At 41.9% G+C, this 16028-nt stretch overlaps 1 long non-coding RNA gene across 1 annotated transcript; it reads left to right on the plus strand.

Annotated features, from left to right (window-relative positions):
* Positions 1–8893: 8893 nt before the first annotated feature.
* On the plus strand, positions 8894–14410 carry LOC128314207 (uncharacterized). The gene is made up of 3 exons (XR_008295700.1): positions 8894–9077; positions 9498–9591; positions 13871–14410. It is a non-coding gene; the product is annotated as an uncharacterized LOC128314207 (long non-coding RNA).
* The last annotated feature ends 1618 nt before the right edge of the window (positions 14411–16028 follow it).

The following is a 16028-nucleotide window of genomic DNA, read 5'->3' on the forward strand; positions in this document are numbered from 1 at the left end:
ATATTTGGATGTATGTGTAGGGGAGCATGTATCTCTGTGTGTGTGTACATCTATTCATGGATATGTCTACATACACTCCACCAGCAGAGAAGACAGGGGACAGGAAGAAATAGAAAGACACAGTGAGACCATTTTCTTTTTCCTGAATGCTAAAAAAAGCATATTAACATAGACGTTACCTAGACTTAGTGTGATGGTTATTTCACAATATATACAAATATGAAATCATTATGTTGTACACCCAAAACTAATATAATGGCATATATCAATTATATCTAAAAAAAAAAAGCAAACAAAAATGATTCAGATTATTTCTATGCTGGAGATCATACCAGATTTATAAAGACAAGCCCAACTATGTATTTTACTGCCAAATATCTGATTTTTTTTTTCAAAACTACCTGCAATCTTCCAGGAAGATAGATGTTGCTTAGCCCATGAAAATTTAATAAATATCCTGTTATTGTGAAGAAATGTTCATCATGTTAATTGCTGTCACTAAGAGTATTAGATCAATCTGACTGTATACACACAAAAACATGGGAAAGTGGAAGGAATCCAGGGAATTCATGGAAACTGTGATATTTGGGGTTTGAAAGTGAAGCGACATAAAAAAAAAGTGAAGTCAACGGGAGTGACTGTGGCAAAATGGAGGACTGGATGGTTCCAAATTCCCCTCCCCCACGAGAGAAGAGAAGAAGTGCACAGAAACTGAACCCACAGGGTCGGGACTCTGGAAAACAGCCCAACCCTCAGAGCAATCAGACAAATGCTGAACCAAGGATGAGAGGACTTGAAAATGGTTGAACGCTTGGTGCCACCTTAGTTGCCCTTGCTCCACCTCCCTCCCTGGCTCCTGTGTGGGAATCTGGTCTCTGGCTTCAGAGGGAGCCATAATTCATTCTGCTTGTCTATCCTAATCAGTCCGGAAACTACCGGAATGATTGATGCAAGCCTTCCGTTTCTGTTTCACTGAACACAGAACCCACTGGGGGCAGAAAATGACAGACATTGCTCAAAAACACTTGTATGGCAAAGAAAGACCCACAGCTATGTGGGGCAGAAGATAATGGTCAAGACATACGGTTGACTCAGAGGCCTGGAGGAAATTTCTCTGGGGATACTGGGACATCCAAAAGCACCCATGGGTACTGTGGGAGTTTAGAAAACCACAGATATACCCAGGGCAGGATGTGTGCTCACAAAAGACCAGAGAAGACCCTAAGCTGATCTCTAGCCTCCACACAAGTGACAAAGTCAAGCCACAAAGAGTAGAAGAATACTTTTGTCTTCTGGGTTTTTTTGTTTTGTTTTGCTTCGCTTAGCTTTTTGCTCTTGGATTGAAGGAAGCCTTTATCTTAACATTACACTAGTTGAACAAAGGGGTCAGCTTTTAGCCATCAAGAAGAGAAACATCTAGGAGGGGAGAGAATTTGATTTACAGGGTTACCAGAGAATAATATTCTAATGTCCAGTTTTCAACAACAATAACAACACAAAATTACAAAGCATACGATGAAGTAAGAAAAGACAGCCCATGCAGAAGAAAAAGAAATGAACAGAAACCATCTTTGGAGAACCCTAGACCTTGGAGTTACTAGACCAAGACTTTAAATCAACTGTTTTAAATATTTTCAAAAATTTAAAGAAAACCATAGGCAAGAAATAAAGTAAACCAGAAAAATGATGGATGAACAAAATGGGAATATCAATAAGGAGGTAAAAATCATAAAGAGGAAACTAATAGGAATTCTCGCATTACAAAGTACAACAACTGGACAAATTAATAAGCAAATTTCAACAACTGATTTGATTCTGTAGAAGAAAGGATCAGTGAACTGAAAGATAAATAATCGAGCCTGAAGAGCAGAATGACAAAAGAGTGGAGGAATGGAATGAAACCCAAGGGTTCTGTGGGTCACCGTTAAGTAGACCAACCTGTGAGAAGAGACAAAGAGGTCGAGGAACCATTTGAAAAAATAATGAATGAAAATTTCCGAACTTGATGAATGAAATGAATGAAAATCCAAGGAGCTCAAATGAACTCCATGCAGGCTAAATCAAAAGCCACCAAGACACGTTATAGACAATGACAAAGACAGGATCTTGATTGTACACCTGGAACTCATATCACACTGTATGTTAACTAGAATTTAAATAAAAACTTAAAAACAAGGAGAGAGGATCTTGAATGCCACAAAAGTGACTCATCTCAAGGGTCCTCAGTGTTATTGCTAGCTTATTTCTCTTAATAAACCATGAGGCCAAAAGACAGTGGGATGACATAATTAAAGTGTGGAAAGGGGAAAAAGAAACCCATCAACAAAGAATTTGAAATAAAAATTGCCCTTCAGAAATTAGGGAGAAATCATAACATTCCCAAATAAGCAAAACCAAGGGACTCTATTCCCTGTAGACCAACCATACAAGAAATGTTAATATAGCCCCTTAAGTTGGAATGAAAGAATGCTAGACAGTAACTAAATACAAGACGAATGGATGAATAAAGAACACTGGTAAAGGTAACCACCTAAGTAAATATAAAAACTAATATTATTGCATTTGGGGTTTATAACTCATTTCTCCTCTGATTTTTGTTTTTTTAATTTATATTATTTATATTTTTAAAATATAATTTATTGTCAAGTTAGCTAACATACAGTGTATACAGCATGCTCTTGGCTTCGGGAGTAGATTCCCATGATTCATCGCTTACATACAAGGCCCAGTACTGATCCCAACAAGTGCCCTCCTCAGTGCCCATTACCCATTTCCCTCTCACCAACCCCCATCAACCCTCAGTTTGTACTCTGTTTTTAAGAGTCTCCTATGGTTTGCCTCCCTCTCTGTTTGAAACTATTTTTTCTCCTTCCCCTCTCCCATGGTCTTCTGTTAAATTTCTCAGGATCCACGTATGAGTGAAAACATATGGTGCCTGTCCTCTTCTCTGACTGACTTATTTCACTCAGCATAATACGCTCCAGTTCTACCATGTTGATGCAAATGGCATGATTTCATTCTTTCTCATTGCCAAGTAGTATTCCATTGTGTATATAAACCACATCTTCTTTATCCATTCATCAGTTGATGGACATTTAGGCTCTTTCCATAGTTTGGCTGTTGCTGAAAGTGCTGCTATAAACATTGGGGTACAAGTGCCCCTATGCACCAGCACTCCTGTATCCCTTGGGTAAATTCCTAGCAGTGCTATATTGCTGGGTCATAGGGTAGATCTATTTTTAATTTTTTGAGGAACCTCCACACTGTTTTCCAGGGTGGCTGCACCAGTGTGCATTCCCACCAACAGTGCAAGAGGGTTCCTGTTTCTCCACATCCTCACCAGCATCTGTCCTCTGATTTAAAAGGCAAACACACAAACCAATGTATTGTTTCTATCGATATTAATGGGCATGCAATGCAGAAGGATGTAAGCAGTGAAAATAACAATATAAGGGGGAGGGATAGATATGTACAGAAACAGAGTGTTGCATAATTTTGACACTAAGTTGGTATCATTGGAACTAGGTTGATATACGGTGACCAAGTGGACTGCTTCCCCAAGATAACCACCGATCTCACACGCATGCACGCGCGCGCGCGCGCACACACACACACACACACACACACACACACCCTGACTACGTATGAGGAAAGGGAATAACAGAAGATAGAACAAAAAAAAAGGAAAAAATTAAGACACACATAAGGAAATAGCCACACGGTATAAGTGAATTTTTGTTATCAACATTACTTTAAAATGAAATAGATTCAACTCTCCAAATAAGGCAGAGATTGACAGAGTAAGTAAAAATCTCACTTATCTATATACTGTGTGAGAGTATTTGGATGCAAAGACAAAACATTTGAAAATAAAAGGAGGGAGAAAGATATTCTATGGACACGGTCACAAAAGCAAAGAATTATATTAGCAGACAAAACAGATTTTAAGTAAAAAAGATAAATACAGACATAGGGAAAGACATAAATAGTAAAAGTTTACAAGACACAAGAGACAAAGAAGTATATTATCTACTGTTACAAGTTGCAATCCATTAAGAATATGTAACAATTGCATGTGGCTAACAACAAAGTCCCAAAATAGGCAAAGGAAAAAATCTGACCAAATTCAAGAGAGAGAGAGGAGGGAGGGGGAGAGAGGAGGAGAGGGGGAGAGGGAAGGGGAGGGGGAGAGAGGAGGGGAGGGGGAGAGGGGGAGAGAGGGGAGGAGGGGGAGAGGGGAGGGGAGGGGGAGAGGGGGGGAGGGGAGGGGGAGAGGGGGGAGGGGAGGGGGAGAGGGGAGGGGAGGGGAGGAGGGGAGGGGAGGGGAGGAGGGAGGGAGGGAAGGGGGAGGGGGGAGGGGAGGGGGAGAGGGGAGGGGAGGGGGAGAGGGGAGGGGAGGGGGGAGGGGACGGGGAGGGGAGGGGAGGGGGGAAGAGGGAGGGAGGGAGGAGGGAGGGGGGAGGGGAGGGGGGGAGAGGGGGAGGGGGGGAGGGGAGGGGGGAGGTGAGGGGGAGGGGAGGGGGAGAGGGGGAGGGGAGGGGGAGAGGGGGAGAGGGGGGGAGAGGGGGAGAGGGGGGAGAGGGGGAGAGGGGGGGAGAGGGGGAGAGGGGGAGAGAGGGGGGGAGAGGGGGGAGGGGGAGAGAGGGGGGAGGGGGAGAGAGGAGGGGAGGGGGAGAGAGGAGGGGAGGGGGAGAGAGGGGGGAGGGGGAGAGAGGGGGGGAGGGGGAGAGAGGGGGGAGGGGGAGAGGGGGGGAGGGGGAGAGAGGGGAGGGGGGGAGGGGGAGAGAGGGGGAGGGGGAGAGGGGGAGAGAGAGAGTTAGTTCTACAACAGTTGGACTCATCAGAACCCACTTTCAATACGGAACAAGCAGGTCAGTGAGGAAACAGAATGTAAACAACACTGTATGCAATTAGATGTACAGGTTTCTGGAAACATCCAACAGGCAGCGGCAAAACACGCCATGTTCTAAGTGCACACGGAGCACTCACCAGAACAGACCACATGTCCTCTAGGCTGCAAAACAAGTGCTGATATACTTTTTTTTATTTGAAATCATACAGGGGCTCCCGGGTGTCTCTGTCGTTGAAGCATCCGACTTCCAGCAGCCCAGGTCATGACCTCATAGTTCAAACCCCACATCCGGCTCTCTGCTGTCAGCATGGATCCTGCTTCAGATCCTCTGTTCCCCGCTCTCTCTGCCCCTCCCCACGCATGTGCACGTGCGCGCGCTCTCCCGCAACTCCGTAACCACTTAAAAAATGAACTGAAATCATGCAAAGTGCCCTTTCCAACCACTGTGGAATACAACGGGAAAGTAGCAACAGACGGAAAACTGGGGATCCATAAATAAACGGAAACTAAAGGGATACAGAATCCACCAACGGGCCAAACAATAAATCTTAAGGGAAATGAGAAAATACCTCAAGATGAGTAAAACCAGAAACACAAACTTTGTGAATCAGCAAAAGCAGCGGTCAGATATGTAAACAGTCAGACAAGCCCAGCAGAGATGCTCAGCAGGATTAATCACTAGGGAAGTGACTTTGTAAATCAAAGCCACAATGAGATACCTCTTCATACCTATTACGATGGCTATAATAGAAAAGAAAAGAGAAAGAGGGAGGAGAAAAAATAAAATCCTTATAGCCTGCGGGTGGGAATGTAAAATGTAGATTGCTGTGGAAACCGTGTTTCAAAGAGTGAAACAGACTTACCACAGGACTCAGATTTCACTAACAGATACAGAGGCAAACGGACTGAAAGCAGGGACTTTAGCAGATATTTGCACACCGACATTCCTAGCAGCATCCTTCATGAGAGCAAAAGGGTCCAAGCCAGCCAAGGGTCCATCGATGGGTGGACAGATAAGCAGAGTGTGGTCTATACAGAGAATGGGTTATTCTTCTGCCGTAAGAAAGGATGAAGTTCTGACAGTTGCGACCACACGGATGAACTTTAAGAACATTATGCTAAGTGAAAAAAGATGGGTACAAAAAGACAAGTCCTGTATGATTCCATGTACGTGAAATCTGGAGACCAGGCAAGTTCGTAGTGACGGACAGTAGAATGCAGGCAAGCCCCTACTGGCCCTGCGAGAAGAGGACAAAGTCTGCACCAACCGAAAAGGACACTCTGTAACCCACTTCATATTCCAGACTTCCGTCTCTGCCTCCTTAAATTTGAACACATACAATTGAAATCACAAAGGATAAGTTCCTTTCCCATTGAATCAACAATATGTTCCAAGCACTCCAGATACTGCTATCAGAAACGATACCTACTCTGAGCTCATTTTCATTTACTAAATTACTGAGTCTAATGACACCTAATAGTTTAATCCACAGACTATAAAATGCACTGTTTATCATTTACATTTTTATATGCGAAGAAGATGTATTACTGTATTTTGTTGGAGGTATTTACACAGAGGATCTCTAAAGGATTTAAATGAACTTATTACTGCCCTAACTCCTTAGGCCTGTTATAAACTTCCTAAATGCCTAACGAGGAATCTGGTTTGAATATAGTCTATAAATTCTAGGAAACCGAACACACACACATGCACACATATTGCACTAACATTTTAGTAAGATTGTGCATTAAAACATCAATTTCGACTGTGAGCACATAACGAGCAATCAGTACCTATGTCATTAATGATGGACTTTACATTGATATGGGAGTATCTTAACTCGTTTCCTAATATAACTTTGGCATATGTAAGATTTCTACAGCCCATTGATCAGTTTGCCCAAATAAACTGGCCCCTGAAGGCATATCACCGGCGTGAAGTTTGAACTGAGGAATCGTGAGTTGGCGAGGGGTGAGTATGTGAGGGGATCTGGGACTTCTGGAGGCATGCACCTTCCCCTGGGTGCAGTGCCCCACCGTCCACGTCCGTGGGTAACCAGCCTCTGCTTTTCTTTCCCTCTGTATCTTCAGTATTGATTGAGACCATATGAAACGTCTACCTCCTCTCCTTCAGCCTTGATTTTGATTCTCTGCTGTTTCAATGCACCGTTATCAATGTGGTTGGGAATTAGGAGGAAATAGTGAGTTATGGTTAAAGCACTTCCTAAAAACGTCATTGTGCAGCAGCCTAAGGTGAAACGCTGAACAACTTCAAACTCTTTCCCTCCGCAACTCTTCTCATTTCCCTGGTGCTACTAACTCACTTAAAGCAGCATGATTATCAGCTGCTTCCACGGAGAATTAAGGGTGTTGACAGTCAGAAGTCCCTAGCATGAGGTCATCTGACTAGAACCCTGACGAGCATGTGGCTTGAACCCCAGTGGTGACGAGCAGGATCTGTGGCCTCTAAGTGGCCACAAATCTTCATAGAGAAAAGAGATGATCACATGTGTTTAAGCATCTTCCCGTTGTAAAGGTATGATGGCTAGGAGAGCTTGAAAATATTGTAAAGGAAATATTCATGCCTGGAAACAAGTGAAGGATGGATTTCTCAAACGTAATCACCTGTTTGTCAAATTTACGAAACAGGTTTCTGATTCCAATGACTTCAGGGATATATTCTGTATATGTGAAATATATTTATATATATTTTAATTTATAGTCATCAGTGTATTTATAATATATTAAAATATAATTGAAATACATATAAATTATATTCTACAATATATTATAGTTATGGATACAACTATATAGTTAACATGATTAGCTCTGGTTAATAGGTGTTCTTTCCATGATTCACAACACATGCTTTCGGTGGTTCTACATTAGAAAAACCTGTTTAACTGAGGGTCGATGGGGGTGGGTGATGGGTACTGAGGAGGGCACGTTTTGGGATGAGCACTGGGTGTTGTATGGAAACCAATTTGACAATAAATTTCATATATTGAAAAAGATAAAATTAATTGATACTAAAAAAAGGGAAAAAAGAAAAACCTGTTTAACTTTCTTTAAGCCAGCATTCACCAAATTCACTAACCAGATGCCTCTTTTCTTAGTATTTATTATTACGTTCGGGGCAATATTTTCAGACGGGATGGAGGCATGATTTTTATGTTACGTATGGAGCAGAGAATAAAATAAAAATGGCATTCGTCGCTTAGGGAGGATGATGCGTTTTGACAAAGACGACCCTGGGTGTAAAGTCGACAAAAACTGCAGTATTTTAAGAAAGCATTTTGGAAATATCTCATTTACAATTGCCTTTAAAATAATATGGGCAGCACCCTGAGAGTATTTAGGTCTGACCCGGCATCACGAGGATCTGGGGATTCTATTTTCTATCACGGTTATGATTCAGAAGAAGAACCAGAAGACGAGATTGAAATGCTAGTTGATAAGATGCTAAAAAGAAAAAAAGCAAAGTCAAGCCCACAGTTGCTATCTTGTTCACAGATGGAGGGATGTTGGGGGACAGGACTGCTGGAAGACATCTGTTCTGTGCTCTCGGCTCCTTCCCGGCTCCAGCCTCCACCCTCACTTGCCACTAAGGTCCATTCGCAACCAGAGAAAACCAGTCCCAAGCTTCCCACTGCCCCAGGCATTGTCAGATTGAGGGTTCGCATACGGTTTACACTAAGGATAAGCCACCGGCTCGGGCTCTTTCTGTAACCTGCCCGTGTGATGTTTCCATACTGCCACGATGGTTCCCACAAGGTACAAGAGGTTTAACAAAGCCTGGCATCAGAATGTTACCCACAGCAGCCTCCATTACCTTTATTTTGCTCATGTTCACGCCCTCTGCGCACAAGTACATCCCGCAGACGCCATTCTTCCTGTGCTAACGTTGGCACAGAGTTCCCTGGACAGCTGACCATTTGGTGCCTTTTCATATTCCCATTCTTTAGGTATCAGTTCAGCTTTTGTGTGTGTGTGTGTGTGTGTGTGTGTGTGTGTGTGAGACTATGAGGTCCCCTTCATAAAATCATGTACCTCCAATTTTATTGTCAGCCACCAGGGTCTCTGGAGTCCTTCTGCCACATTTATTGATGTCTTGGGAACAAGTGCCTGTTCCTAACCTATCCCACTATGTCGTGTGTCAAACAATAGCCAAAGTATGGAAAGAGCCCAAATGTCCATCGATGGATGAATGGATAAAGAAGATATGGTCTGTATATACAATGGAGTATTACTCGGCAATTGGAAAAAATGAAATCTTGCCATTTGCAACTATGCCATTATGCTAAGTGAAAGGAGTCAATCAGAGAAAAACAAAAATCATATGACTTCCCTTATATGAGGACTTGAAGAGACAAAAGAGATGAACATAAGGGAAGGGAAACAAAAATAATATAAAAACAGGGAGGGGGACAAAACAGTAGAGACTCATAAATATGGAGAACAAACTGAGGGTTGCTGGAGGGATTGTGGGGGGGGGATGGGCTAAATGAGTCAGGGGCATTAAGGAATCTACTCCTGAAATCATTGTTTCACTATATGCTAACTAATTTGGATGTAAATTTTAAAAAAATGAAATTAAATTAAAAGAAAAAAAAAGAATCATGTTGATGGCATTTGCTCATTTCAGGTCACCACCCACAGGCTGGCCCCACCATTGACGCTTTACTCTGGAGTTGAGGGATGTAACCTCTCCAAGTGAATCACCACAAACCAAAAAACCAGTAAGTTGCTATCAAGAAGGGCTTGTGTGTGGTGTGTTTCCACTCAAGAACACGTGCATGTCACTGGGGATGGGGTAAACAAACATTTTTGCCTCGGACATAAAAAAAAGATCAAACCTAGGAGGGGTGCCTGGATGGCTCAGTCGGTTGAGCATCCAACTTTGGCTCAGGTCATGATCTCATGATTCATGAATTCGAGCCCCGTGTTGGGCTCTGTGCTGACAGCTCAGAGCCTGGAGCCTTCATCGGACTCTGTGTCTCCCTGTCTCTTTGCCCCTCCTCTGCTCATGCTCTCTCTCTCTCAAAAGTAAACATTACAATTTTTTTTTAATTAAAAAAAGAAAATCAAACCTAGGGGGCACCTGGGTGGCTCAGTCGGTGAAGCATTCAACTTTGGCTCAGGTCATGATCTCATGGTTTGTGAGTTCAAGCCCTGCATTGGGCTCTCTGGTGTCAGCAGAGAGCCTGCTTGGGATCCTCTCTCTCTCTCTACCTCTCTCTCTGTCCTTCCCCACTCTCTCTATTTCTGTCTCAAAAATAAATAAACATTAAAAAGAAAAAAACCTAACTTAAAGCTTGGTGAATGCTCACCACAATTTCAATTTGTTCCTGGAATATTTCAGAACAGTAATTCCAATTCTCCCCTGGAGAGTAAACATTATTATCTATGGAGCTTTAAAATATACTGATAAACCTCATCACCATCCCTCAGAGAATCTGATATAATTGTCAATTGAATTCGAGTGTCCTATGGGCACCTGAATTTGCATAATATCTCCAGGAAATTCTAAGTTGTGGTCAAAGTTGAGAAGTCCTGCATTAGAATCTCGCGAATCTGGGGGCTACTCAGAGCTTTGCCACCACAGCTCAAGCACAGGGACCCTTAGTGCCTCTGACTTACTGAGTCCAGCTGCCGGTTCCAGGGGCTGGGGGTGGGGAGCCTGTCCCCCCTTTGAGGGGGCAAACCTCCCTGCTACCGATTCTCCCTCATGTCGTAAACACCTTGCAGTGTGAATCAGCCTTTTACCTTTTACACTCAGACGCTCAGCCACCTTTTCCGGTTTGGTAACAGCAGGAAATCAAAACCAAGTATTGGTCAGACTTACCTGGAAAGGCAGCGCCGTGGACTTCCGGCCTCTGGTCTGAAAGATGAGGGGCTTGCAAATCCCCAGGGTCACCCTCGCAAGAAGAAAACAGCCGCGCGCACTGAGCATCTACAGTCCTTCCTGGACTCCCCCAAAGACACAAGGTCACGGGACAAACCACCACCACGCAAACAGGAGGCACAGGCGAGGGCGTAGACGCAGGCCTAGCTGGAGAGGAAGCTGCTGCTGGGGCTCGTTGGGAACACTGAAGGGGTGGGGGGTGGTTGCTGGAGCCTGAACCTGGGCTGGATTGGGGGATCAGGACTCTGCCCCGGCCCCCTGAACCCCCACCTCCCGCCTTGCCTGGATTTTCTGCCAGGAGCCCCATCAAGTGCTCAGATCAGAGAATCACCCCCTCGCGCCTCCAGCAGGGGGAGGGGAAAGTAACCCTTCTGAAATAAGCCCAGAGAGCTGTTATCAACAAAGGCCTTGCCCTCGAAGGAGGCTATTGGGCACACCTGTTTGAGGGAGCCTTCGGGGCCCGGGGGGCAGGGAAGCAGCCCCTCCCCTGCAGCTGGGCATCTCCCTGTGGCCTGCCCTCCCTGACTGGGTGGAAAGCTGAGAAGCACCTGTGAAGGTCTCCGTCTGGAGACGGGGGCCCAGAGAAAGGGGGGGGGGGGACTCGAGGCAGGACTACAGAATGACATCACCCCGGAGGACATCTAGCCTTAGCCAGCTACAGCTCTAACAAACCTCAACACCTGCCAACCCCTATGCTTGACCCCAATGACCTCATTCACCTTTAATTGTCTCTTTAGAGGCCCCGTCCCAAATCCGGTCCCATTCTGAGGTCCCGGGAGTTAGGGCTTCAACGTATGAATATGATGCTTCTCAAGCTGAAAAGCAGAGAGAAAAAAGAATGAAGGAAATGAAAAGAATAGTTATGAACGGAACAGGATATTTAAGAACCGTGAAATCACCCAAGAGCTAACAAATGCATGTGGGAAGACAAAAAGGAAAAGAAGTGGAGAAAGGAACAGAAGAAATATTTCAAGGGATTAATGACAGACACCGAATCCCAGATCCAGAAATCTAAGAAAACTACACAGGATAAATGCCAAAATGCCACAGTGAGGCCTAGCAATTCTGCAGAAAATGAAATTTAGGTTGAAAATCTTGAAGGAAGACAAAGAAACCCCTTACTGGTAGAGTACCAAGCGTATGAATTATCAGGGACTTTTCTTCAGAAACCAATAAGCAGGAAGAAAGTGTAAAAAGAAAAACAAAAACAAAACGACTAGCCTAGAATTAAGACTGTATCCAGGGAAATTGTCTTTCAAAAGTCAAATAGAAATAAAGACTTCCTCAGGCAAACCCAAAATGAGATAATTTGTTGCCAGTAGGACCGACTTCAAATTATTTTAAAAGAATTTCTTTGGAAAGAAGGATAATGACGGGGCGCCTGGGTGGCTCAGTCGGTTAAGCGTCCGACTTCGGCTCAGGTCACGATCTCACGGTCTGTGAGTTCGAGCCCCGCATCGTGCTCTGGGCTGATGGCTCAGAGCCTGGAGCCTGCTTCCGATTCTGTCTCCCTCTCTCTCTGCCCCTCCCCCGTTCATGCTCTGTCTCTCTCTGTCTCAAAAATAAATAAACGTTAAAAAAAAAAAAGGATAATGACATAGGTCAGAAACTCAAATCTTAGCTATATAGAAGTACATAAAGAAAGAAAGAGTGTGAGAGAAAGCATAAATGAAGGGAAAGTAATCTTTTATCGATTTGATTCTTAATTGATACAACAGATAATTTGTCATAACAAAAGCAGCGATGTATTTAGTAATTCTAGCTTACGGATTACTGAAAAGAATGGCAGCAATATTATAAGGGACAGAGGCAGGAATGAGGAACACCTGATAAACCCACAGCACCTCTGAGGTGGTATAGTTTTATTTGACAGTAAATGTGAAATACTTATAAATGCATATTGCAAACCCATGCCAAGAGGGAAATGTTTAGCACTGAATGTGCATAGTAGAAAAGAATAAAGATTGAAAATCAATAATCTAAGTTTCCACATTAGGAAACTAGAAAATAAAGAACATGCTAAACCCAAAATAAACACGAGAAAAGAAAGGATACAGTATAACAGAAATCAGTAAAATTGAAGACAGGCTATCAATAAAGATCAACAAACCTAAAAGATTTTTCCTTGAAAAGATCAATGATATTGATAGACATCTAGTCAAGCTAATGAAGAAACAAAACAGCAAAGATGTAAATTACCAATATCAGACACGAAAGAGGGCCCACCACTACCGATCCCATGAATGTTAAAAGGATAATAAAGGAAAATATGAATAACTCTATGTCCAGAAATTTGAGAACTTAATAACAGTGGACCCGTTCCTCGAAAGAAACTGAAATTTACATAAGAAGCATTACAGGGGCACCTGGGTGGCTCAGTTGGTTGAGCATCTGACTTCAACTCAGATCATGATCTCATGGTTCATGAGTTCGAGCCCCGCTTTGGGCTCTATGCTGACAGCTTGGAGCCTGGAGCCTGCTTCAGATTCTGTGTCTCCCTCTCTCCGCCTTTCCCCACCCATGCTCTGTCTCTCTCTCTCTGTCTGTCCAAAATAAATACACATTAAACAGTTTAAAAAAAAAGAAGCATTAGACAACTTGTGTTTTTTTAAAGTTTATTTATTTGTTTAATTAATCTGTACCTGCAATGTGAGGCTCGAACTCATAACCCCAAGATCAAGCTTCGCATGCCACTCTGACTGAGCCAGCCAGGCACACCATCAATAAATAGACAATTTGAGGGGCGCCTGGGTGGCTCAGTCGGTTAAGCGTCCGACTTCAGCTCAGGTCATGATCTCGCGGTCCGTGAGTTCCAGCCCCGTGTTGGTCTCTGGGCTGAGGGCTCAGAGCCTGGAGCCTGTTTCAGATTCTGTGTCTCCCTCTCTCTCTGCCCCTCCCTCGTTCATGCTCTGTCTCTCTCTGTCTCAAAAATAAATAAACGTTAAAAAAATTTAAAAAAATAGACAATTTGAAAAGGCATATTTCTGTTACAGAAAGGGAAGAGAGAGTGAATAACCTTCCAAAACAGAGAGCACAGGCCCAGAAGCTTTCAGTGTGAATTCCATCAAGCATTTAGGGAAGAAATGATACCAATTCTCTACAATCTCTTCCAGAAAACAGAAGCAGAAGAAATACGTCCTAACTCATTCTGCAAAGTCAGCATTACCATAATACTAAAACTGGACAAAGATATTATAAGAAAGAAAAATGAGAGACCAAAATCTGTCCTGAACAGAGATGCAGACTCTCAGTGAGATATCAGCAAATCAAAATCAACGTGTAAAAAGAAGTATAAATCACAACTGAGTGAGACTGACACCAGGTGTGCAGGGCTAGATCAACATTCTGAAATGAAGGCCTGTCCCATGACATCAACAGGCTGAAATAGAAAAATCATATGACCATTTTAGCCAATGCAGAAAAAACATTTTACAAAATTCAATACTCACGATTGAAAAAAAAGAAATCCCAGAAAATTAGCAGTAGAGGAGCATCTTCTCCAGTTGACAGAAAACAACTATGAAACACCTACAGTTAATATTTTCCTTAATGGTAAGAAGCTAGAGGCTTTCCCCCGAAGATTGGAAACATCATACTGTAATTCCCATAGAATTTAATTACACAAGAAAAAGAAATAAATTTTCTTTTATTTTATTATTTTAGACTATATATATATATATATATATATATATATATGACAAGACAAAAGAAATATGTTCTTTTTCACAGATAATATGGTGGTCTATGTAGAAAATCTCAAAAAAAAAAAAAAGTAAAACCTTCTTGGAACAAATAAATGGTTAATGCAAGGTTATAGGATACTAGATTAGTCAATTAATGTTTATATACCAGTAAGGAGCAATCTCAATTTGAAATTAAAAACACAATATCACTTATATAGCACAAAATAAATGAAATAATTTAGTACAAAATCTAAAAAAAAAAAAAATCTTTAAAAAATTGCCCCAAATTAAGGCAATGAAAATTGTAAAACTCTCATGCAATGAACATGTTAATAAATGGAGAGATAGTGCATAACAATGTGTAGGAAGAGTCAATATGGTCAAGATGTCAGTTTTCCCCATGTTCATCCATAGATTGAATGCAGTCCGAAACAAAATCCCAATAGTTGTTTTGTGGATATCAATAAACTAATTCTTATTTATTTATTTATTTATTTATGGAAGGGCAAAGGCTTAATAGTCAACACAATAGGGAGGAAGAAGAACAAAGTCAGGGGACTGGCAATGTTTCAAGAGTTACTCTACAGTTAGAATAAGTAAGAAAGTGTGGTGTTGGGGCACTAAGTAGGAAAATTGATGAAGGGAACAGGATAGAGCCTCTCCAGATTCCCCGGGTTAATAATCAAGACCAATCTTGCTTTCCTGACTGATCTTTAATCATTCCTAGGACTTCCTGATAGTTCTCTAGTTCCATCCTATTCAACAACTTTTTTTTTATTATTTTGTAAAATTAGATGGAAAAAAAGGGAAAGAGAAAAAAAATCACCAAAAACTCACTGTGCAGAAGCACTTGTCATTAAAATATGTTAAACATCATTTTACATATTTATCCATATATCTTGATAGGTAGACTAATGAATAGACAAAAAATAAGATTTTAAGATATCAAATATTGTATCTGTCTTTCTCTGTATGACTTATTTCACTTAGCATAACACCCTCCAGATCAGATACCATATGTTTTCACTCTTATGTGGATCCTGAGAAACTTAACAGAAGACCATGGGGGAGGGGAAGGACAAAAAAAAAAAAAGTTAGAGAGGGAGGGAGCCAAACCATAAGAGACTCTTAAAAACTGAGAATAAACTGAGGGTTGATGGGGGGTGGGTGATGGGCATTTAGGAGGGCACCTGTTGGGAAGAGCACTGGGTGTTGTATGCAAACCAATATGACAGTAAATCTCATATAAAAAATGTAACATATGTAAATAAAATAATAAAAGTTTTATCTTTAATGAAAAAAATTAAATATTTAAAAATTTAAAATTTTTAATTTTTAGCAAAATATATTGAATTTATATTAGGGATAGGGATGTAGTAAAAAGAATGAATTGTAAGTGTCAGACAAAATTTGTTAAAAATAAGAGAAACTATGATATGGTACCTCTGATTTCAAAAATTATGAAAAATATTAAGGTTGTAATCACTACGATTTTTGATGCGAACATTTCAACATTAGACCATATGATTTTCTCCTTGCTCTGAACAGTGAGGAAATTAGTACTTAGGCTCTCCTCTCTTCCCTCACT

The sequence above is a fragment of the Acinonyx jubatus genome, chromosome B1 (genome assembly GCF_027475565.1).
Source record: "Acinonyx jubatus isolate Ajub_Pintada_27869175 chromosome B1, VMU_Ajub_asm_v1.0, whole genome shotgun sequence".
In the NCBI taxonomy this organism is placed as follows: Eukaryota; Metazoa; Chordata; class Mammalia; order Carnivora; family Felidae; genus Acinonyx; species Acinonyx jubatus.